Raw genomic sequence first — 25,785 nt, 5'->3', positions numbered from 1 at the left:
ACATCCCTAATAATAATAATCATTCTGCGCAAAGATTGTATGAAGAAAAACATTGCAGCTGGCTGAACACTGTGCGCAATGTTCCGTGTGCACAGGTATGCCGGCTACTGATGCCGCTGCGATATGTTGTATCCACTGTTCCTGCTGCACACATAGAGCGCATTCAGTGTTCAGCCGGCTGCAATGTTTTTCTTCATACAGTCTTTGCGCAGCAAGCACATCTCAGTGTAGCGCAGTGGTGGCAGCAGCACACAAAAATAAAATAAAACATCCCCTGAAAATAAGACATAGCATATCTTTAGGACAAAAATCTTATATAAGACACTGTCTTATTTTCGGGGAAACATGGTAGTTCTGAGCTGATAGCACTGGTAGACAACTTCTGATTTTGAAGGGAAGTAAGGATGAAGTGTCTTTCATCTACTAGACCAAGTTATCCATATAAGTAGGCCAATGCTACAAAGACATCTGAAAATATCCAACAGGACAATATGTTCCACAGTACAAATATTCTGAGAACTTACGATACTTTTCAAAATAACCATCAAATGCTTTTACTTATTTACTAGTATTATAACAATGGGATGGCCACTTCTTCTACGCTTATGGATTTTTACTGTTTTCTTGTACATTTTTCTTTTGCTCTTTAGTATATTTCTGTGATGTCTCCAATCAGTTCAGTACTTGGAAATGTTTTTGATGTTATTATGAACATTACGGACTTGTGTATCCTTCTTCAGGCATGGTGATAGGATTAGTGTCTCATATAGGTACTATAGTGTTGTAGTACTTGCATTGTTTAAAAAAAGAAAGTATTAGCTGGCAACTGGATATAGTTCTGGATACATAAGTTGTCATTAATACCTTGGTTCCAGAACACACAGAACACAGCTGTACACGCAAACCTTGGCATTATATTTTTTGCATTGCAGACAGAGTCATGGGTCAAGTTCTGAAAGTGTAAAATATCTGTTAATAGGTTTTGCAGGTGCAGGACCATAGCCGTTCTGAACATTGTATTGTCAGATGTTTTGACCTAAAGTTCTATTTTGGGTTTCAGTGGGCCTTTAAATATGTACTGTATGCTTAAGTCAAATTCATATAGGCTTATATTACCAAATGTAGCCATAATAGATTGTACTAGCTTTGTTACAATGTCTGTCTCCTGAATTGAGACTTCCTTCCCAGTTGGAAAACTCTAAGAAAAATAAATATGCAAATTGACTACCGTCTTTTCCATCTGCAAAGCATTTTTTGTCTTTTTCATATAATTTAATAGAGTAAGCATTGCTTATAACACCTCACAAGCGGAAGACTTAGTGAAAGACAGCTTTTATCTGGGTGCTCTTTTTTACAGATGATAGGTGTTATTGTACGAAGATGAGGTAACGGATGGACAGGGATGCAAGAACTTCCTTGAAGATGTAATCCGTCAAGGCACGCTCAGATGTGTGAAAACTGCAGAGAGAATTTGCTGTTATGGACTAGGTAATTCTATAAAACAGTGGTATGTTTGCTTTCCTTTTAATGTTGTATTCGTGTTCTGGAACATCCTCGAAGTGATATTCAGAATCATCTGGCTCCATAAAATTCTTTACAAACTGTTAGGAAGATATTCCTTGGAACAGCGCTGAGGAATTCACAAATGGTTTTACCTAGTATACAATAATGGAGGGTATCTGTCAAGTTTCTGTGACACTGGAGCATTATCATGTTAATAGGGGCAAAGACAAATAAAAAAATTAATTTGGCCTAAATTGACAGAGGGACAATTCCACCTGACTATTAAGTAGTGACAGATCAGGGAAGAGAAACATATGTAAAGGCTAAAACATAACTTTAAATAAAATAACAATAAATAGGCTAGAAATGTAATACAAATGTATACACACCAAAACTATAAAAATAGTATATATAAAAATGTATCAAACCTGCACACCTGATACAGCGTATATGTGAAATATCCATTCTGTCACCCCAACATATCGATGAATCACAAGGGTAGATGTAAATTGTCAGTGACCACTAAGGTGATTGCACAGTCTTATTTCTCACATATAAGACTCCTGTCCTCTCCTATAAAATGAATGGGTATGTGGCATGGATAACTCCTGATATTAAAGTCATCATGTGCCTACACTATCACAATACTTAATAGGGAATAGTTATATGTTGTAAAACCAGTTCTTTCCTATCAAGTATTTAATCTCAAAGGGTATAGGCGAACATAAAGACATTAATATATGTCCATTATCCAATACTGGAGTGATTCCCTATGGATAGTAAGCCTAATAATGACACAAATGATAACAATTCCCAACAATACCAATTATTAGGAAACATCAAAATTAAGATTAATTAAACAGTAATATACTTTCTCCCAGCACAGGATCACATGGTCAGTAATATCTCTACCTGCAGGGGAACAGTGTGATGATTTTTTTTTCTTTGTATTCTCCTAATAAATTTGAGATCATTACAATAAATATACATTCACAGAAGCTAATCTTCAATATAACTGTGTGATGGCAGCTGTCTCATAATCTGCAGTAGCTAGTGATTAGAGTTTATGTTCCCCCTATGATGATGTTGTCTGGTGGCTGAGAGAGTGACCCCTTTGAGAGAACAAAAAGGCAAATTATTCTCAGAAGGTGACAATGAGATTACATGATTAGACTACAAGTAAGGATCCCATGGATTTTCAGATAGAAAACAATAACTAAATCACTAGGTGAATCATGTAAAGTGGGGGAAAAGGTACCAAATTAAATTAAAAAAAGAACACAGGACTGCTTCTTTAAAAGAAGGTCTGTCACCAGATCTAAAGAGACCAATGAAGGGGCAACACAGTGTCTACAGAGACATATTGATAGGGAAAAAAATGTACATTGTGATTCCTATATGGGGCTCACAATCTACATTAGAAAAATAAATAAATAAAAAGACCAATGGCATGTATCATATTATAGGTGCAGTCACCTTGAACATTTTGATCTTCTCTTTTTCCAAATCTGTTCAGCCATTCAAAAGTTATAAGCTCTCTTAGTGTTCATGCAAATTAGGGTATACTAGCCAAGTGACATTGTGGTTTCTCATGGCTGGGGTCCTGTATCCTGTGTCCATAAAGACATGAAGGTGATTTAGAGTCCAAATTGCCCTGACACATTGTCCTTTTACACATTTACTGACAACTAAAACATCACATACTAAGGTTGACTAAAACAATGTATATACTACACATACAACACAAGAAGCTGAAGTAAACCTTAAATTGGTAAGTAAAAACATTGTAAGGTCAGGACCTATGAGTCATTTATTGTAGCATTACAATGGATTAGAATGTAAATTAAAAATAATTGATTTCACATGCTTGGTCAGTGCTTTGTTGAAGTGAAATCTGAAACCAAGAATGCGCTCATTTTTGTATTTCCAGCATCAAAAGTAAATGGTGTGTGTATAACTTATGTTAAATGATATAATGACATAAGCACACAGTATGGTTCATGTATTACTGCAGAAATCAGTAGCTTAATGAAAACAATCATATTTGGTCAACAGTTTGAAATAAATAGAAACATAAAGAGGTTTTACCATCAAAGGAACTTATTCCCTATTCACAGGATAAGTTGAAGATCATTGAGATCTGACTGCTGCAACCCCTACCGATCACAAGAACCCGGGATGCTTTGCTCCCTAGCTTAAATGGATCTGTGAATGGAAAGACTGGAGTGCAGTAATAACACTCCAGTCCCATTGAAATGAATGGGGTAGGGAAGCATCTTCCTGGCCTCTTCTCCATTCCAACTGGGTTTCGGAATAGTCTACTTTGGTGGAATATCACTTTCATGAATAGGAAACATAAAAAACTGTCTGTGATTTAATGCTTTGAAAAGTGAGTATCATCCCCTATCTGTTTTCCATAGTAAGTCAACAAAGGACTTCTTAAATAAGTTTTCTGAGTTCACAATATTGATGACTCTTCCTAAGGATAGGCCATCAAAATCAGATTGATGGGGCAGACTCTCAGCACCCTAGTGTGCAGCCTTTTCAATGATTGCAGTGCTCTTTCTAAATGCATGCTGCCTACATAGCACATGGTGGTGTAGCTTCTTCTTGTTCACCCATAGGACATTGATGACCTATCATCAGGATACGTATTTAATAACCTGAACTTGGGAAACCCGTTTTACAATTTTCTTTTGGGGTTTCATCAGTGAAGAACATGATGATTTATGGTCTTCACCATTAGTTTGTAAAAAATTTGAAAAGTTATCTTTCTTTTATCAGTGGTAAAGTAAACCCAGACAGTCAATGGACCCAACAAGTCAATTATGATGCTAATAATGGCCACAGTCTAATGAATGACCAATGGTGCCACAAACATAACAATGAATTCAATATACTCCAATGGCCTGAACATTTACTAGGACTCATTCGAATAGAACATCTTGTAGGACTTCATTAAAGTCTAACTAGGGTACAAGGGTCCACCAAATCCTTCTACTAGTCCATGCACAGAGACATAATTTGAAGCAGTTTCAGATATCTTTGCAGTATACTTTATAGTAAAGCTCTGGTCACTTAAGACCAGCCTCTTACACTAGGTTCATACTAGCGCTGGCCCTCCATCATTTCTGTCTGTTGGGGAACTGCTGAATCAGCAGTTACACATGGAGCCCAGTGGACCCCATTGATTACAAAAGGGTCCAGCCAGCGTCTGTTGTCTTGAAACTTAAATTGGTGAAGAAGAAAGTCCGAGCAAGATTATTTTCAGCTGTCTCTGTGATGGAGTCTCCAATAAGACTTCAATGCAGATGTGAATCCAGTCTTACCTGCCAGAAACACCTATTTGAAGGGCAGATTTGTTAAAGAAAAATCTTCCAAATTTGGGACTGTTGGCAACCTTGTCTCATTAAAACATTCTAGTCATTAAATATAACATAGAAATAACAAATGTAGCAGTAATTTCTTTTAATGACAAATCTCTTTCTGTCATTCAGTAAAAGCAAAAAGTAGTGCATAAGAAGGGACTCTGTGTGATCACCATGTTGTGTCTTTATGTCATAGAAAAATGTGCAAGAGAAAGATGTTACGGCTAGACATTCAATGTTCTAATAGGAGCATCCAATAGTCATGCACAAATGCATGTAATAGATTATTAGACCTTGTCTATTACGTTGTAGCTGATGAAATGTGGCATGGTTTATTACAGACGGTTTAATCCACCAAAGTGTACATGAATCATAACCTTGTCCAAAAGCCACAGATGATTTACTACTTGGAGAAAGAATAATTGCACTCATCCGCCTCTTCCCTCCTGAGCCAGAACTCTACCCTCAAAATTTATTTTTTGTGTACTTGTGAAACCCCAGGGTCTGAACGTACTCTCCGCTCTACTCCATTATAAGATCATAGATTGAAAGCAGTACTGTGGACAGAAAGCTAGGAATGTCTTATCGCAGATCCAAAAACTAAACAGGTTCTACTTTGTGGTTTCTTTTTTGTTGTTGTGATATTTCATTAAAATAAACATCATTCAGTTCATGGCCTGTACATGTATTGTTAGAACGGATAAGCCAAACTTCCTAAAGGCTGCTAGAATCAATAAATGTAGGGAAACATAGACAGTATACAGTGGCATGCAAAAGTATTCATACCCCTTGAACTTTTTTACATTTTGTCACCTTACTACCACAACCTTAAATGTATTTTCTTGAGATTTTAAGTGATAGACCAACACAAAATTGCACATAATTGTGATGTCGAATGAAAATGGTACCTGGTTTTTAAAATTTTAACAAATAAAAATCTGAAAAGTGTGACATACAAAAGTATTTAGCCCCTGTACCCTGATACTCCTAAATAGAATCCAGTGCAATAAATTGTCTTCAGAAGTCACTTAATTAGTTAATAGAGTCCGGCAGTGTGTAGTTTAGTCTCAGTATAAATACTCCTGTTATGTGAAGGCCTCAGTGGTTTGTTAGAGAATAGAGATGAGCGAACAGTGTTCTATCGAACACATGTTCGATCGGATATCAGGGTGTTCGCCATGTTCGAATCGAATCGAACACCGCGTGGTAAAGTGCGCCAAAATTCGATTCCCCTCCCACCTTCCCTGGCGCCTTTTTTGCACCAATAACAGCGCAGGGGAGGTGGGACAGGAACTACGACACCGGGGGCATTGAAAAAAATTGGAAAAAGTCATTGGCTGCCGAAATCAGGTGACCTCCATTTTAGACGAATAGTGGATTTTAAATCCGGGTCATATGAGAATGTGAACTTTGTGACTAAGAGACAGGGATAGCTGTACAGGCAGGGATAGCTAGGGATAACCTTTATTTAGGGGGGAATGTTATTAAAAATAACTTTTTGGGGCTCTATCGGGTGTGTAATTGTGATTTTTGTGAGATAAACTTTTTCCCATAGGGATGCATTGGCCAGCGCTGATTGGCCGAATTCCGTACTCTGGCCAATCAGCGCTGGCCAATGCATTCTATTAGCTTGATGAAGCAGAGTGTGCACAAGGGTTCAAGCGCACCCTCGGCTCTGATGTAGGAGAGCCGAGGGTGCACTTGAACCCTTGTGCACCCTCAGCTCTGCTACATCAGAGCCGAGGGTGCGCTTGAACCCTTGTGCACACTCTGCTTCATCAAGCTAATAGAATGCATTGGCCAGCGCTGATTGGCCAATGTATTCTATTAGCCTGATGAAGTAGAGCTGAATGTGTGTGCTAAGCACACTCATTCAGCACTGCTTCATCACGCCAATACAATGCATTAGCCAGTGCTGATTGGCCAGAGTACGGAATTCGGCCAATCAGCGCTGGCTCTGCTGGAGGAGGCGGAGTCTAAGGTCGGACCTGAATGGAGACTGGTGTGGAGCGATCTTAGACTCCGCCTCCTCCAGCAGAGCCAGCGCTGATTGGCCGAATTCCGTACTCTGGCCAATCAGCACTGGCTAATGCATTGTATTGGCGTGATGAAGCAGTGCTGAATGTGTGTGCTTAGCACACACATTCAGCTCTACTTCATCGGGCTAATAGAATGCATTGGCCAGTGCTGATTGGCCAGAGTACGGAATTCGGCCAATCAGCGCTGGCCAATGCATTCTATTAGCCCGATGAAGCAGTGCTGAATGTGTGTGCTTAGCACACTCATTCAGCACTGCTTCATCACGCCAATACAATGCATTAGCCAGTGCTGATTGGCCAGAGTACGGAATTTGGCCAATCAGCGCTGGCCAATGCATTCTATTAGCCCGATGAAGTAGAGCTGAATGTGTGTGCTAAGCACACACATTCAGCACTGCTTCATCACGCCAATACAATGCATTAGCCAGTGCTGATTGGCCAGAGTACGGAATTCGGCCAATCAGCGCTGGCTCTGCTGGAGGAGGCGGAGTCTAAGATCGCTCCACACCAGTCTCCATTCAGGTCCGACCTTAGACTCCGCCTCCTCCAGCAGAGCCAGCGCTGATTGGCCGAATTCCGTACTCTGGCCAATCAGCACTGGCTAATGCATTGTATTGGCGTGATGAAGCAGTGCTGAATGTGTGTGCTTAGCACACACATTCAGCTCTACTTCATCGGGCTAATAGAATGCATTGGCCAGCGCTGATTGGCCGAATTCCGTACTCTGGCCAATCAGCACTGGCTAATGCATTGTATTGGTGTGATGAAGCAGTGCTGAATGAGTGTGCTTAGCACACACATTCAGCTCTACTTCATCGGGCTAATAGAATGCATTGGCCAATCAGCGCTGGCCAATGCATTCTATTAGCGTGAACTGAGTTTGCACAGGGGTTCTAGTGCACCCTCGGCTCTGCTACATCAGATTGCTACATCTGATGTAGCAGTGCCGAGTGTGCATCAGATGTGTAGTTGAGCAAAACTGACTCAGCACTGCTAAGTCTCTGCATTCGCATAGGAATGCATTGGCCAGCCTTCGGCCAATCAGCGCTGGCTCTGCCGGAGGAGGCGGAGTCTAAGGTCGGACCTGAATGGAGACTGGTGTGGAGCGATCTTAGACTCCGCCTCCTCCAGCAGAGCCAGCGCTGATTGGTCGAGTTCCGTACTCTGGCCAATCAGCACTGGCCAATGCATTTCTATGGGGAAAAGTTAGCTTGTGAAAATCGCAAACTGACAGGGATTTCCATGAAATAAAGTGACTTTTATGCCCCCAGACATGCTTCCCCTGCTGTCCCAGTGTCATTCCAGGGTGTTGGTATCATTTCCTGGGGTGTCATAGTGGACTTGGTGACCCTCCAGACACGAATTTGGGTTTCCCCCTTAACGAGTTTATGTTCCCCATAGACTATAATGGGGTTCGAAACCCATTCGAACACTCGAACAGTGAGCGGCTGTTCGAATCGAATTTCGAACCTCGAACATTTTAGTGTTCGCTCATCTCTATTAGAGAACACTAGAGAACAAACAGCATCATGAAGACCAAGGAAGTCACCAGACAGATCAAACATAAAGTTGTGGAGAAGATTAAAGCAGGGTTAGCATAAGCTAACATATACCAAGCTTTGAGCATCCCAAGGAGCACTGTTCAATCCATCATCCAAAAATGGAAAAAGTATTCTAAAACTGCAAACGTACCACTCTGGAGGAGCTGCAGAAATCCACAGCTCAGGTGAGAGAATATGTCCACAGGACAACTATAAGTCGTGCACTCCACAAACCTGGCATTTATGGAAAGGTAGCAAAAAGAAAACCATTGTTGAAAGAAATACATAAGAAGTGTTGTTTGCAGATTGCCACATGCCATATAGAAGATACAGCAAACATGTGAAGAAGCTGCTCTGGTCTGATGAGACCAAAGTTGAACTTTTTGGCCTAAATGCAAATCGCAATGTACGGCAGAAAAGTAACACTGCTCACTACACTGAACACACCATCCCCACTTTGATACATGGTGGTGACAGCATCATGCTGGGGGAGGCTTTTCTTCAGAAGGGACAAGGAAGCTTGTCAGAGTTGATGGGAGGTGGATGCAGCTAAATACAGGGATATCCTTGAAGAAAACCTGTTGGTGGCCGCAACACACTTTAGACTTGGAAGGACATTGTATTACCTTCCAGTAAGATAATAACCCTAAACATACAACAAGAGCTACAGTGGAATAGATTAGATAAAATAATATTCATGTGTTAGAATGGCCCAGTCCAAGATCAGACCTAAATCCCATTGAACATTTGTGGCAAGACATGTAAATTGCTGTTCACAGATGCTCTCCATCCAATATGGATGAACTTGGGCTATTTTGCAAAGAAGAACGGGAAAAATCCCGGTCTCTAGATGTACAAAGCTGGTAGAGAAAGACCCCAAAAAGACTTGTAGCCCTATTTGCAGCAAAATGTGGCTCTACAAAGCATTGATATAGAGGGGCTGAATACTTTCACACAGGGCCGGCGTCAGCGCACGGCATAGTCGGGCAAGTGCCGGGGCCCACAGAGCCTCTGGGGGCCCCCAGTCACTTGCCCGCCCCAGCACTTGCCTGTCCCGATATCAGCTCATCGGCGTCCGACGGACGCCGATGAGCTGAATTAAATACATAAGCGATTAAAGTAGGAGCTGTGTGTGAGCTCAGCTCCTACTTTAAAGCTGTGGCCCGGCGTGCGTGTGTAGGCGCGATGACGTCATCACATCGCGCCTATAGATGCAAGTAGGGCCGCAGCTTTAAAGCAGGAGCTGAGCTCACACACAGCTCCTGCTTTAATCGCCTATGTGAATGGAGTGAGAGCGGAGAGAGGAGCGGCGGGGAAGCGATGGAAGGTGAGTGTAAGTGTGAGTGTGGTTTTTTGTATTAATTATTAAGGTGGAACATAATGAAGGGGGCCCATGAAACTGGGGGAGGGGGGGGAATGGCATGACACTGGGGAAGATGAAGGGGGTGGGGAGAGAACGGCATGAAACTGGGGACAGAGATGGAGGGGGCCCAATGAAACTAGGGGGGGGCAAATGAAGGGGAGGGGGGGAACGGCATGACACTGGGGAAGATGAAGGGGGTGGGGGGAGAATAGCATGAAACTGGGGACAGAGATGGAGGGGGGGGAACGGCATGACACTGGGGCAGATGGGGGGGTGGAACAGCATGACACTAGGGCAGAGACGGGGGACATGAAACTGTGGGCAGATGAAGGGGGAGAACGTGATGAAACTGGGGACAGAGATGGAGGGGGGACATGAAACTGGGGGCAGAGGAAGGGTGTATATGAAACTGGGGGATAGATGGAGCGGGGGCATATAATTTACGGGTGACTGTAGGAGGATTATACTGTGTGGGAGCACATGAAAAATTAATGAGAATGGGCAGAGTCAACATAAGTGGGTGGAGCCAAATTTGCCGCGGCGTGCAGAGTGCGCCGCACATTTTGCCACTCTTTCTATTCTTTAAAAATTGGGAGGTATCGCTTCATCTGCAACACACAGTGTCTCGACTCCCCCACCTCCTTTACAAGGGGGCCCACTGAGGCTCTGTCGCCCAAGGGCCCATAAAAACCTGGAGCCAGCCCTGCTTTCACATGTCACACTTTTCAGATTTTTATTTGGTTAAAATTTTTAGAACCATGAATCACTTTACAATTCACAATTATCTGCTACTTAATGTTTGTTAAAATCACAATAAAATACACTTAAGTTTGTGGTTGCAAGGTGACAAATGTGAAAAAAAATTAAGGGGTATGAATACTTTTACACAGCACTGTAGGCATCCGTTACGGGATAGAGTTGGGTATTTAAGATAAACTGAATGAAAAAATAGCGATTATACAACAGCAATTCTAATGATCAGTACCAAATGATCTGTTAGTTTCACAGTGTATAAATTTGAGGCTCAATATACACTTATGTGACAGCCCTTTTCAATAACAATGAAAGTGAATGAGTACATATCTGTTTTTTGGAGTTAAAAAAAACCAAACAAACAGGCATGTTCTGCATTTGTCCATCTTGAAAGACAGGAGGATCCAATAGAAATCAATGGGTTAACGTTTGTAAAAATGGATCTCCAATTCACATCATTTGAAATTGCATCAGAGAGTGGGGTATATAAAAAAACATCATCTGGGTTTCACGCTTTGCATGCATAACAAATTACATTCTGTCATCAAAACCGGAGAAATGGACATAGAAAGGATGCAAAACAGCTCTTCAAAAATGACAGATTTTTCCTTATTTATGGCAAAGAACTAGAAATGGATGACAGTTAGTAAACAGAACATGTCACCAAGTTAAACCAGTAACATATATCATTTGATCCTTGCAGTACCCCTGAACAATTTGGTGTTTTCCTTTGTAAAATCCATCTACCCATTCAAAAGATATTGCCTCTGAATAGTTACATGTAAAGTAGTTCTAATTCAACATGTGGGCGGGAACCTTTTATTTTCTCAGAGAAAGACAAAAGGTTACCGCCCACTTGGAGAATTGGAGCTAGTGTACATATAACCTTCCAGGGGTCATATCTTTTGAATGGTTGGATGGATTTAAAGAATTAAAAACACACCAGATTATTCAGGAATACTGCGGCAAGTACACAGTGTATTGTATTTAGCATTTGTGATAGATGACAGATCCTCTTTTGGCAAAATACAGCAGAATTCTGGGTAATTTTTGCACTAAAAAGCCTGCAGAAACCTGTTGACCCCATAGACTATAATTGGGTCTGGCCAGTTTCCGTATACATACTAAATTTCCTTTAATGGATATATGATTTTGCAAGTATAGAGCTTTCACTGTATATTTATTGTTTATTACAGGTATTGCTGCATTAAGGGAAAATGACCTTGTCCTGGAGTGAATGGCATGAGGTGTATGACATCAGCAATATAGATTTCAAAAGTTAAAAAAATAAATTTGCTGCAAAAGGACAAAAACTCTTGAGCATTTCCTGCATTGACTACAACCTGACTATAGAGGATACATACATCCACTCCATAACAACAGCCTTCTACGCTGGCAAACTCCATTATAGCACATGTCGCTTTGTTGTCATTGGCAGAATCAAAGGAATAAACCCGTTTTATAAATTTTCAAGTTTGTGTCATTTGTGAGACACTTTATGGATGGAAAGTTGAATTTTTTGCCAGTATTTTCACACATTTATAGGTGAACACATAAATAATTTTCTGTTTCGAAGACAATTTGCAACAGTATGACGAATAGAGACTATATGGAAATCACAGAGGATTGCTGCATTGAAATATTCCAATGATAATTTAATTTCAGCGTGACTTAGGTCAGTGTGAAAAATGGTATTGTAATTGGAAAACATCTGTCCAAATAATTAACTCAAACAAGTCTATGATGGGAAAAAGAAAAATAAAGGCCTATAACTTGTAAAGGAAGAAGGAAAAATGCATCTGTTATTGTGTCAGCAGCAACATTTGGCCAATGAATCAATGTAAAGTTTGCAGCATTTTATTCTCTAAAAATGACATATTTTATTATTATTTATGTAAAAGTGCATGCAAAGTCAAAACAGCTGTAATAAATAATAAAAATACTAAATAGAAAAATAATGGGTGGCATTTACTAACCTATATATTAGAGATGAGCGAGTAGTACTCGATCGAGTAGGTATTTGATTGAATACTATGGTACTTGAAATACTCGTACTCGATCGAGTACCACTCGCTGTTCGAATGTAAAAATTCGATGCAGAACCAGCATTGATTGGCCGAATGCTATACAGTCGGCCAATCAACGCTGGTTCTTCTCCTACCTTTAGAAGTCTTCTCCGGTCAGCTTCCCCGCGGCGTCTTCCGGCTCTGAATTCACTCTGCCAGGCATCGGGCCTGGGCAGAGCCAACTGCGCATGTCCGCTTGTAGTGCAGGCATGCACAGTCACCTCTGCCCAGGCCCGATGCCTGGCAGAGTGAATTCAGAGCCGGAGGATGATGCGGGGACATTGCACGGAGAAGACTTCTCGGAGGATCCAGCCCGACCCTCACTCATGGACTTGGTAAGTAATTTGATCGAATGTTGCCTACCCCTGAAACGAGCATTTTCCCCCCATAGACTATAATAGGGTTCGATATTCGATTCGAGTAGTCGAATATTGAGGGGCTACTCGAAACGAATATCGAACCTCGAACATTTTACTGTTCGCTCATCTCTACTATATACGCCAGTTTTTCTGGAATAGATAGGTGTAAATGTAACACATCTTTGGTAAGCAGCCCTTTCTTGTGCCAAAAACATGCTCACCGCTTTATATGAAAGTAGGCACAACGGTGTGGAAATGGATTAAGGCTGAAATGCAGATTAGTAGGGATTTGTATGGCGTCTCATGAAGTGTTTTGCAGAGATGTTGCATTGATGGTCTATTCTTAGTAGTAGTGCAACACAGATCAACAGAAGGAAGGGGCAGCAGTGTTCTTTTAAGTGTGGCCCTTTTTACTATAGTATGTTGAATATCTATGTCCATATATGTGTAGTATTGCAGCTCAGTCTCATTGAGCAAAGGGGTGAAGGTAAAGAATTTTTCTGATATTTTTGTTATATTTCATTGTTCTTTTCAATAAAACCTTCAAGTTTCTGGAAAAGGCTGAGGCCCCATGTTACAGAAACTGAGATTTTTTCGTTGCTGTTTTTTTTTGGAGCCAAAGCCAGGAGTGGCTAAAAAAGGAATCGGAAATATATAGGAAGAATTTATGTTTCTACCTTCTGCTCAATTCACTCCTGGCTTTGCCCCCCCCCCCAAAAAAAAACAAAAACCCAAAACACAAGAACTGCAAGAAAAGAAGCTGTGTTTCCGTAAAGTGGGGCCTCAGCCAAAAAAAGACATTATTATAAAAAGACAGACCACTGAAAACAAATGTATAAAATGATAAAACCCTTCAAACTGTAGAAAATAGAAAAAAAAAACTTTTGATGCATTTTTTTTTTTTTTTAGATAAAACAGGAGGGAATACAAAAAAAGATATATGGTACTTTACTTCTCATTCTATGCCTGACCTTTACTATAATGTATAGAGATGAGAGAGTACTATTCGAAATGGTAGTTTCGAATAGCACGCTCCCATAGGAATGAATGGTCACAGCCAGCATGCAGTTGGGGCCAGCGTCCTGCCGCTTAACCCCCTGCTCTCCGGCCGCTCCCATTCATTCCTATGGGAGCGCGCTATTCGAAACTACCGTTTTGAATAGTACCCACTCATCTCTAATACTGTACCATAGACTGCACCATGTACATGCAGCCTTAGGCTCCACATTGTTGAAATGCTGCATTTTTTCCTGATGTGGAAACATAACTGTTTTACAGTCCCAGTAAAGTGAATAAGATTTTATTTATTTCATCTACACAATGCGGGATAAAAACTGGAAAAATCAATTTTCAAAAAACGCAGAATATTAATTTCACCTGTGAAAATCATTTTCTTCATAGGAGGTGGTTATAATGAGACTTTACTATTAGAGATGAGCGAACAGTGTTCTATCGAACTCATGTTCGATCGGATATTAGGCTGTTCGGCATGTTCGAATCGAATCGAACACCGCGTGGTAAAGTACGCCATTACTCGATTCCCCTCCCACCTTCCCTGGCGCCTTTTTTGCTCCAATAACAGCGTAGGGTAGGTGGGACAGGAACTACGACACCGGTGACGTTGAAAAAAGTAGGCAAAACCCATTGGCTGCCGAAAACATGTGACCTCTAATTTAAAAGAACAGCGACGCCCAGCTTCGCGTCATTCTGAGCTTGCAATTCAACGGAGACGGAGGTTTCCGTCCAGTTAGCTAGGGCTTAGAATCTGGGTAGGCAGGGACAGGCTAGGATAGGAAGGAGAAGACAACCAACAGCTCTTATAAGAGCTAAATTCCAGGGAGAAGCTTGTCAGTGTAACGTGGCACTGACGGGCTCAATCGCCGCAACCCAGCTTTCCCAGGATCCTGAATGGAATACACTGACAGTGTATTCCCGTATACCCTATATATACCCCTGATACCCGTTCCAACGGTGTGCCCCCCCACCTTCACCCCAGAAATACCCTGCAAGTCCCCTAGCAATAGAATTGGGGCTATATAAACCCACTATTTTTGCTACTGCCATATAGTGCCATTGTCTGACTGGGAATTCAAAGAATATATTGGGGTTACAAATACCCTCATTTCTTGCTACTGGTATATAGTGCCAGTTTCTGACTGGTAATTCAAAGAATATATTGGGGTTATAAATACCCTCATTTCTTGCTACTGCCATATAGTGCCAGTTTCTGACTGGTAATTCAAAGAATATATTGGGGTTACGTGCACCCACAATTTTTGCTACTGGTATATAGTGCCATTGTCTGACTGGGAATTCAAAGAATATATTGGGGTTACAAATACCCTCATTTCTTGCTACTGCCATATAGTGCCAGTTTCTGACTGGTAATTCAAAGAATATATTGGGGTTACGTGCACCCACAATTTTTGCTACTGGTATATAGTGCCATTGTCTGACTGGGAATTCAAAGAATATATTGGGGTTACAAATACCTTCATTTCTTGCTACTGCCATATAGTGCCAGTTTCTGACTGGTAATTCAAAGAATATATTGGGGTTACGTGCACCCACAATTTTTGCTACTGGAATATAGTGCCATTGTCTGACTGGGAATTCAAAGAATATATTGGGGTTACAAATACCCTCATTTCTTGCTACTGCCATATAGTGCAAGTTTCTGACTGGTAAGTCAAAGAATATATTGGGGTTACGTGCACCCACAATTTTTGCTACTGGTATATAGTGCCATTGTCTGACTGGGAATTCAAAGAATATATTGGGGTTACAAATACCCTCATTTCTTGCTACTGCCATATAGTGCCAGTTTCTGACTGGTAATTCAAAGAATATATTGGGGTTACGTGCACCCACAATTTTTGCTACTGTTATATAGTGCCATTGTCTGACTGGGAATTCAAAGAATATATTGGGGTTACAAATACCCTCATTTCTTGCTACTGCCATATAGTGCCAGTTTCTGACTGGTAATTCAAAGAATATATTGGGGTTACGTGCACCCACAATTTTTGCTACTGGTATATAGTGCCATTGTCTGACTGGGAATTCAAAGAATATATTGGGGTTACAAATACCCTCATTTCTTGCTACTGCCATATAGTGCCAGTTTCTGACTGGTAATTCAAAGAATATATTGGGGTTACGTGCACCCACAATTTTTGCTACTGGTATATAGTGCCATTGTCTGACTGGGAATTCAAAGAATATATTGGGGTTACAAATACCCTCATTTCTTGCTACTGCCATATAGTGCCAGTTTCTGACTGGTAATTCAAAGAATATATTGGGGTTATAAATACCCTCATTTCTTGCTACTGCCATATAGTGCCATTGTCTGACTGGGAATTCAAAGAATATATTGGGGTTACAAATACCCTCATTTCTTGCTACTGCCATATAGTGCCAGTTTCTGACTGGTAATTCAAAGAATATATTGGGGTTATAAATACCTTCATTTCTTGCTACTGCCATATAGTGCCATTGTCTGACTGGGAATTCAAAGAATATATTGGGGTTACAAATACCCTCATTTCTTGCTACTGCCATATAGTGCCAGTTTCTGACTGGTAATTCAAAGAATATATTGGGGTTACGTGCACCCACAATTTTTGCTACTGGTATATAGTGCCAGTTTCTAACTGGGAATTCAAAATGCGCAAGGCTCCCGGAAAGGGACGTGGACGAGGCTGTGGGCGAGGTCGTGGGAATGGTTCTGGGGAGCAAGGTAGCAGTGAAGCCACAGGGCGTCCCGTGCCTACTCCTGTGGGGCAGCAAGCATTGCGCCACTCCACAGTGCCAGGGTTGCTTGCCACATTAACTAAACTGCAGGGTACAAACCTTAGTAGGCCCGAGAACCAGGAACAGGTCTTGCAATGGCTGTCAGAGAACGCTTACAGCACATTGTCCAGCAGCCAGTCAGACTCTGCCTCCTCTCCTCCTATTACCCAACAGTCTTGTCCTCCTTCCTCCCAAAATTCCCAAGCTTCACAGAACAATAACCCCAACTGTCCCTGCTCCCCAGAGCTGTTCTCCGCTCCTTTCATTGTCCCTCAACCTGCCCCTCCACGTCACGATTCCACGAACCTAACAGAGGAGCATCTGTGTCCAGATGCTCAAACACTAGAGTCTCCTCCATCTCCGTTCGATTTGGTGGTGGATGACCAGCAACCCACCCTCATCGACGATGATGTGACGCAGTTGCCGTCTGGGCATCCAGTTGACCGGCGTATTGTGCGGGAGGAGGAGATGAGACAGGAGTTGGAAGAGGAAGTGGTGGATGATGAGGACACTGACCCGACCTGGACAGGGGGGATGTCAAGCGGGGAAAGTAGTGTGGATGTTGAGGCAGGTGCAGCACCAAAAAGGGTAGCTAGAGGCAGAGGCAGAGGTCAGCAGCTTAGGCGAAGCCAGGCCACACCCGGAATCTCCCAAGATGTTCCAGTTCGTACCCAGCCCCGAAAAACTCCCACCTCGAGGGCACGTTTCTCGAAGGTGTGGAGTTTTTTCAAGGAATGCGCCGAGGACAGATATAGTGTTGTCTGCACAATTTGCCTCTCGAAATTGATTAGGGGCTCTGAGAAGAGCAACCTGTCCACCACTTCAATGCGCCGTCATTTGGAATCCAAGCACTGGAATCAGTGGCAGGCAGCAACGGCAGGACAAAGGCCGCCTGCCGTTCACACCACTGCCACTGCCTCTGCCTCTGCCACTGCCACTGCTGACTGTGCTGGCGATGCACTCCAGAGGACGAGCCAGGACACCACTTCATCTGCCTCCGCCACTTTGTTGACTTCTTCCTCATCCTCCCCTGTTCCTGTCTTATCTCCTTCTCCTGCACCATCAAAGGCACCATCAGGCGCTTCTTTACAACAACCCACCATCTCTCAGACATTGGAGCGGCGGCAGAAATACACTGCTAACCACCCACACGCGCAAGCCTTGAACGCCAACATCGCTAAACTGCTGGCCCAGGAGATGTTGGCATTCCGGCTTGTTGAAACTCCCGCCTTCCTGGACCTGATGGCAACTGCGGCACCTCGCTATGCCGTCCCTAGCCGTCACTACTTCTCCCGGTGTGCCGTCCCCGCCTTGCACCAGCACGTGTCACTCAACATCAGGCGGGCCCTTAGTTCCGCGCTTTGCACAAAGGTCCACTTGACCACCGACGCGTGGACAAGTGCATGCGGACAGGGACGCTACATTTCACTGACGGCACACTGGGTGAATGTAGTTGAGGCTGGGACTGCTTCCCAAACTGGCCCGGTGTACCTCGTCTCCCCGCCTAACATTCCTGGCAGGGACACGAGAAGAACACCCCCTCCTCCTCCTCCTCCACCGCCTCCTCCTCTGCCACCGCCTCCTCCTCTGCTGTTAGATTGACCCCAGCTACAAGTTGGAAACGTTGCAGCACTGGCGTTGGTAGACGTCAGCAGGCCGTGCTGAAGCTGATCAGCTTGGGGGACAGACAGCACACTGCCTCCGAGGTGAGGGATGCCCTCCTCGATGAGACGGCAATATGGTTTGAGCCGCTGCACCTGGGCCCAGGCATGGTCGTTTGTGATAACGGCCGGAACCTGGTAGCAGCTCTGGAGCTTGCTGGACTCCAACATGTTCCATGCCTGGCCCACGTCTTCAACCTAGTGGTGCAACGTTTCCTAAAGAGCTACCCCAATGTTCCAGAGCTACTGGTTAAAGTGCGGTGCATGTGCGCCCACTTTCGCAAGTCGACAGTAGCTGCTGCTAGCTTAAAATCTCTCCAGGAACGCCTGCATGTGCCACAACACCGGCTTTTGTGCGACGTCCCCACACGCTGGAACTCAACGTTTCAGATGTTGAATAGAGTGGTTGAGCAGCAGAGACCTTTGATAGAATACCAGCTACAAAACCCTAGGGTGCCACAAAGTCAGCTGCCTCAGTTTCACATCCATGAGTGGCCATGAATGAGAGACCTTTGTGACATCCTACGGGTGTTTGAGGAGTCCACAAGGAGGGTGAGCTCTGAGGATGCGATGGTGAGCCTTACAATCCCGCTCTTGTGTCTTCTGAGAGAATCCCTGATTGACATCAGGGATAACTCAGATCACAGAGAGGAGTCAGGGATAGCATCCGATCCGTCACAGCTGGAGAGTAGGTCCACACATCTGTCCGCTTCATCGCGTTTAATGGAGGAGGAGGAGGAGGAAGAAGAGTTGTCCGATGATGTGATGGTGATACAGGAGGCTTCCGGGCAACTTCGAATCGTCCCATTGTTGCAGCGCGGATGGGTAGACATGGAGGATGAGGAGGAAATGGAGATTGAACTTTCCGGTGGGGCCAGAGGAGTCATGCCAACTAACACTGTGGCAGACATGGCTGAGTTCATGTTGGGGTGCTTTACAACCGACAAGCGTATTGTCAAAATCATGGAGGACAACCAGTACTGGATCTTTGCTATCCTTGACCCCCGGTATAAAAACAACATCTCGTCTTTTATTCCGGTAGAGGGGAGGGCCAATCGCATCAATGCTTGCCACAGGCAATTGGTGCAGAATATGATGGAGATGTTTCCAGCATGTGACGTTGGCGGCAGGGAGGGCAGTTCCTCCAGTAGGCGACCAAGTTCTCACCGGTCCACACAAACGAGGGGCACACTGTCTAAGGTCTGGGACACCTTGATGGCACCCCCTCGCCAAAGTGCCGTCACGGAGGGTCCTAGTGTCACCAGGCGTGAGAAGTATAGGCACATGTTGCGGGAATACCTTTCCGACCACAGCCCTGTCCTCTCCGACCCCTCTGCGCCCTACACGTATTGGGTGTCGAAGTTGGACCTGTGGCTTGAACTTGCCCTATATGCCTTGGAGGTGCTGTCCTGTCCTGCCGCCAGCGTCCTATCTGAGAGGGTGTTCAGTGCAGCCGGTGGCATCATCACTGACAAGCGCACCCGTCTGTCAGCTGAGAGTGCCGACCGGCTCACTTTGATAAAAATGAACCACCACTGGATAGAGCCTTCATTTTTGTGCCCACCTGTGTAAAGCACCCCAACATGAAACTCCATGTCTGTACTCAACCTCTCCAATTCCTCCGCATCCTCATACTCATCCACCATAAGCGTTGCACAATTCTGCTAATACTAGGCTCACTCCACCCTGATTTCCCCCAACTCTGCTGGTTAGAGGCTCCCTCCACCCTGATTTCCACCAACTCTGCTGGTTAGAGGCTCCCTCCACCCTGCTTTCCCACAACTCTGCTGGTTAGAGGCTCCCTCCACCCTGCTTTCCCACAACTCTGCTGGTTAGAGGCTCCCTCCACCCTGCTTTCCCACAACTCTGCTGGTTAGAGGCTCCCTCCACCCTGCTTTCCCACAACTCTGCTGGTTAGAGGCTCCCTCCACCCTGCTTTCCCACAACTCTGCTGGTTAGAGGCTCCCTCCACCCTGATTTCCACCAACTCTGCTGGTTAGAGGCTTCCTCCACCCTGATTTCCCCCAACTCTGCTGGTTAGAGGCTCCCTCCACCCTGCTTTCCCACAACTCTGCTGGTTAGAGGCTCCCTCCACCATGAATTTGCCCAAACTGGGCTGGTTAGAGGCTCCCTCCACCCTGATTTCCACCAACTCTGCTGGTTAGAGGCTCCCTCCACCCTGATTTCCACCAACTCTGCTGGCTAGAGGCTCCCTCCACCCTGATTTCCCCCAACTCTGCTGGTTAGAGGCTCCCTCCACCCTGATTTCCCCCAACTCTGCTGGTTAGAGGCTCCCTCCACCCTGCTTTCCCACAACTCTGCTGGTTAGAGGCTCCCTCCACCATGAATTTGCCCAAACTGGGCTGGTTAGAGGCTCCCTCCACCCTGATTTCCACCAACTCTGCTGGTTAGAGGCTCCCTCCACCCTGATTTCCACCAACTCTGCTGGTTAGAGGCTCCCTCCACCCTGATTTCCCCCAACTCTGCTGGTTAGAGGCTCCCTCCACCCTGCTTTCCCACAACTCTGCTGGTTAGAGGCACCCTCCACCCTGCTTTCCCACAACTCTGCTGGTTAGAGGCTCCCTCCACCCTGCTTTCCCACAACTCTGCTGGTTAGAGGCTCCCTCCACCCTGCTTTCCCACAACTCTGCTGGTTAGAGGCTCCCTCCACCCTGCTTTCCCACAACTCTGCTGGTTAGAGGTTCCCTCCACCCTGATTTCCACCAACTCTGCTGGTTAGAGGCTCCCTCCACCCTGCTTTCCCACAACTCTGCTGGTTAGAGGCTCCCTCCACCATGAATTTGCCCAAACTGGGCTGGTTAGAGGCTCCCTCCACCCTGATTTCCACCAACTCTGCTGGTTAGAGGCTCCCTCCACCCTGATTTCCACCAACTCTGCTGGCTAGAGGCTCCCTCCACCCTGATTTCCCCCAACTCTGCTGGTTAGAGGCTCCCTCCACCCTGATTTCCCCCAACTCTGCTGGTTAGAGGCTCCCTCCACCCTGCTTTCCCACAACTCTGCTGGTTAGAGGCTCCCTCCACCATGAATTTGCCCAAACTGGGCTGGTTAGAGGCTCCCTCCACCCTGATTTCCACCAACTCTGCTGGTTAGAGGCTCCCTCCACCCTGATTTCCACCAACTCTGCTGGTTAGAGGCTCCCTCCACCCTGATTTCCCCCAACTCTGCTGGTTAGAGGCTCCCTCCACCCTGCTTTCCCACAACTCTGCTGGTTAGAGGCACCCTCCACCCTGCTTTCCCACAACTCTGCTGGTTAGAGGCTCCCTCCACCCTGCTTTCCCACAACTCTGCTGGTTAGAGGCTCCCTCCACCCTGCTTTCCCACAACTCTGCTGGTTAGAGGCTCCCTCCACCCTGCTTTCCCACAACTCTGCTGGTTAGAGGTTCCCTCCACCCTGATTTCCACCAACTCTGCTGGTTAGAGGCTCCCTCCACCCTGCTTTCCCACAACTCTGCTGGTTAGAGGCTCCCTCCACCCTGATTTCCACCAACTCTGCTGATTAGAGGCTCCCTCCACCCTGATTTCCACCAACTCTGCTGGTTAGAGGCTCCCTCCACCCTGATTTCCCCCAACTCTGCTGGTTAGAGGCACCCTCCACCCTGCTTTCCCACAACTCTGCTGGTTAGAGGCTCCCTCCACCATGAATTTGCCCAAACTGGGCTGGTTAGAGGCTTCCTCCACCCTGATTTCCCCCAACTCTGCTGGTTAGAGGCTCCCTCCACCCTGCTTTCCCACAACTCTGCTGGTTAGAGGCTCCCTCCACCCTGATTTCCACCAACTCTGCTGGTTAGAGGCTCCCTCCACCCTGATTTCCCACAACTCTGCTGGTTAGAGGCTCCCTCCACCCTGCTTTCCCACAACTCTGCTGGTTAGAGGCTCCCTCCACCATGAATTGGTCCAAACTGGGGTTTTTAGAGGCTCCCTCCACCATGAATTGGTCCAAACTGGGGTTTTTAGAGGCTCCCTCCACCATGAATTTGCCCAAACTGGGCTGTTTAGAGGCTCCCTCCACCATGAATTGGTCCAAACTGGGTTTTTTAGAGGCTCCCTCCACCATGAATTGGTCCAAACTGGGTTTTTTAGAGGCTCCCTCCACCATGAATTGGTCCAAACGGGTTTTTAGAGGCTCCCTCCACCATGAATTGGTCCAAAATGGGCTGGTTAGAGGCTCCCTCCACCATGAATTGGTCCAAACTGGGTTTTTTAGAGGCTCCCTCCACCATGAATTGGTCCAAACTGGGGTTTTTAGAGGCTCCCTCCACCATGAATTTGCCCAAACTGGACTGTTTAGAGGCTCCCTCCACCATGAATTGGTCCAAACTGGGTTTTTTAGAGGCTCCCTCCACCATGAATTTGCCCAAACTGGGCTGTTTAGAGGCTCCCTCCATTATGAATTGGTCCAAACTGGGTTTTTTAGAGGCTCCCTCCACCATGAATTGGTCCAAACTGGGTTTTTTAGAGGTTCCCTCCACCATGAATTGGTCCAAACTGGGGTTTTTAGAGGCTCCCTCCACCATGAATTTGCCCAAACTGGGCTGTTTAGAGGCTCCCTCCACCATGAATTTGCCCAAACTGGGCTGTTTAGAGGCTCCTTCCACCATGAATTGGTCCAAACTGGGTTTTATAGAGGCTCCCTCCACCATGAATTTGCCCAAACTGGGTTTTTTAGAGGATCCCTCCACCATGAATTGGTCCAAACTGGGTTTTTTAGAGGCTCCCTCCACCATGAATTTCCCAAAACTTGGCTGTTTAGAGGCTCCCTCCACCATGAATTGGTCCAAACTGGGGTTTTAGAGGCTCCCTCCACCATGAATTGGTCCAAACTGGGTTTTTTAGAGGCTCCCTCCACCATGAATTTGCCCAAACTGGGCTGTTTAGAGGCTCCCTCCACCATGAATTTGCCCAAACTGGGCTGTTTAGAGGCTCCCTCCACCATGAATTGGTCCAAACTGGGTTTTTTAGAGGCTCCCTCCACCATGAATTTGCCCAAACTGGGTTTTTTAGAGGATCCCTCCACCATGAATTGGTCCAAACTGGGTTTTTTAGAGGCTCCCTCCACCATGAATTTCCCAAAACTTGGCTGTTTAGAGGCTCCCTCCACCATGAATTGGTCCAAACTGGGGTTTTAGAGGCTCCCTCCACCATGAATTGGTCCAAACTGGGTTTTTTAGAGGCTCCCTCCACCATGAATTTGCCCAAACTGGGCTGTTTAGAGGCTCCCTCCACCATGAATTGGTCCAAATTGGGGTTTTTAGAGGCTCCCTCCACCATGAATTTGCCCAAACTGGGCTGTTTAGAGGCTCCCTCCACCATGAATTGGTCCAAACTGGGTTTTTTAGAGGCTCCCTCCACCATGAATTGGTCCAAACTGGGGTTTTTAGAGGCTCCCTCCACCATGAATTTGCCCAAACTGGGCTGTTTAGAGGCTCCCTCCATCATGAATTGGTCCAAATTGGGGTTTTTAGAGGCTCCCTCCACCATGAATTTGCCCAAACTGGGCTGGTTAGAGGCTCCCTCCACCATGAATTGGTCCAAACTGGGTTTTTTAGAGGCTCCCTCCACCATGAATTGGTCCAAACTGGGGTTTTTAGAGGCTCCCTCCACCATGAATTGGTCCAAACTGGGTTTTTTAGAGGCTCCCTCCACCATGAATTGGTCCAAACTGGGGTTTTTAGAGGCTCCCTCCACCATGAATTTGCCCAAACTGGGCTGTTTAGAGGCTCCCTCCACCATGAATTTGCCCAAACTGGGCTGTTTAGAGGCTCCCTCCATCATGAATTGGTCCAAACTGGGTTTTTTAGAGGCTCCCTCCACCATGAATTGGTCCAAACTGGGTTTTTTAGAGGTTCCCTCCACCATGAATTGGTCCAAACTGGGGTTTTTAGAGGCTCCCTCCACCATGAATTTGCCCAAACTGGGCTGTTTAGAGGCTCCCTCCACCATGAATTGGTCCAAACTGGGTTTTTTAGAGGCTCCCTCCACCATGAATTTCCCAAAACTTGGCTGTTTAGAGGCTCCCTCCACCATGAATTGGTCCAAACTGGGGTTTTAGAGGCTCCCTCCACCATGAATTGGTCCAAACTGGGTTTTTTAGAGGCTCCCTCCACCATGAATTTGCCCAAACTGGGCTGTTTAGAGGCTCCCTCCACCATGAATTGGTCCAAATTGGGTTTTTTAGAGGCTCCCTCCACAATGAATTTGCCCAAACTGGGCTGTTTAGAGGCTCCCTCCACCATGAATTGGTCCAAATTGGGGTTTTAGAGGCTCCCTCCACCATGAATTTGCCCAAACTGGGTTGTTTAGAGGCTCCCTCCACCATGAATTGGTCCAAACTGGGTTTTTTAGAGGCTCCCTCCACCATGAATTTGCCCAAACTGGGCTGTTTAGAGGCTCCCTCCACCATGAATTGGTCCAAACTGGGTTTTTTAGAGGCTCCCTCCACCATGAATTTCCAAAACTTGGCTGTTTAGAGGCTCCCTCCACAATGAATTTCCAAAACTTGGCTGTTTAGAGGCTCCCTCCACCATGAATTGGTCCAAACTGGGTTTTTTAGAGGCTCCCTCCACCATGAATTTGCCCAAACTGGGCTGTTTAGAGGCTCCCTCCACCATGAATTGGTCCAAATTGGGGTTTTTAGAGGCTCCATCCACCATGAATTTGCCCAAACTGGGCTGTTTAGAGGCTCCCTCCACCATGAATTGGTCCAAACTGGGTTTTTTAGAGGCTCCCTCCACCATGAATTGGTCCAAACTGGGGTTTTTAGAGGCTCCCTCCACCATGAATTTGCCCAAACTGGGCTGGTTAGAGGCTCCCTCCACCATGAATTGGTCCAAACTGGCCTGGTTAGAGGCTCCCTCCACCATGAATTGGTCCAAACTGGGTTTTTTAGAGGCTCCCTCCACCATGAATTGGTCCAAACTGGGTTTTTTAGAGGCTCCCTCCACCATGAATTGGTCCAAACTGGGGTTTTTAGTCTCCCTCCACCATGAATTTGCCCAAACTGGGCTGTTTAGAGGTAGAGATGAGCGAACACTAAAATGTTCGAGGTTCGAAATTCGATTCGAACAGCCGCTCAATGTTCGTGTGTTCGAACGGGTTTCGAACCCCATTATAGTCTATGGGGAACAGATACTCGTTAAGGGGGAAACCCAAATCCGTGTCTGGAGGGTCACCAAGTCCACTATGACACCCCAGGAAATGATGCCAACACCTCTGGAATGACACTGGGACAGCAGGGGAAGCATGTCTGGGGGCATCTAACACACCAAAGACCCTCTATTACCCCAACATCACAGCCTAACAACTACACACTTTACACA

This window comes from Leptodactylus fuscus, chromosome 1 (assembly GCF_031893055.1).
Source record: "Leptodactylus fuscus isolate aLepFus1 chromosome 1, aLepFus1.hap2, whole genome shotgun sequence".
Classification (NCBI taxonomy): Eukaryota; Metazoa; Chordata; class Amphibia; order Anura; family Leptodactylidae; genus Leptodactylus; species Leptodactylus fuscus.
Note: the sequence above shows the minus strand (reverse complement) of the source record.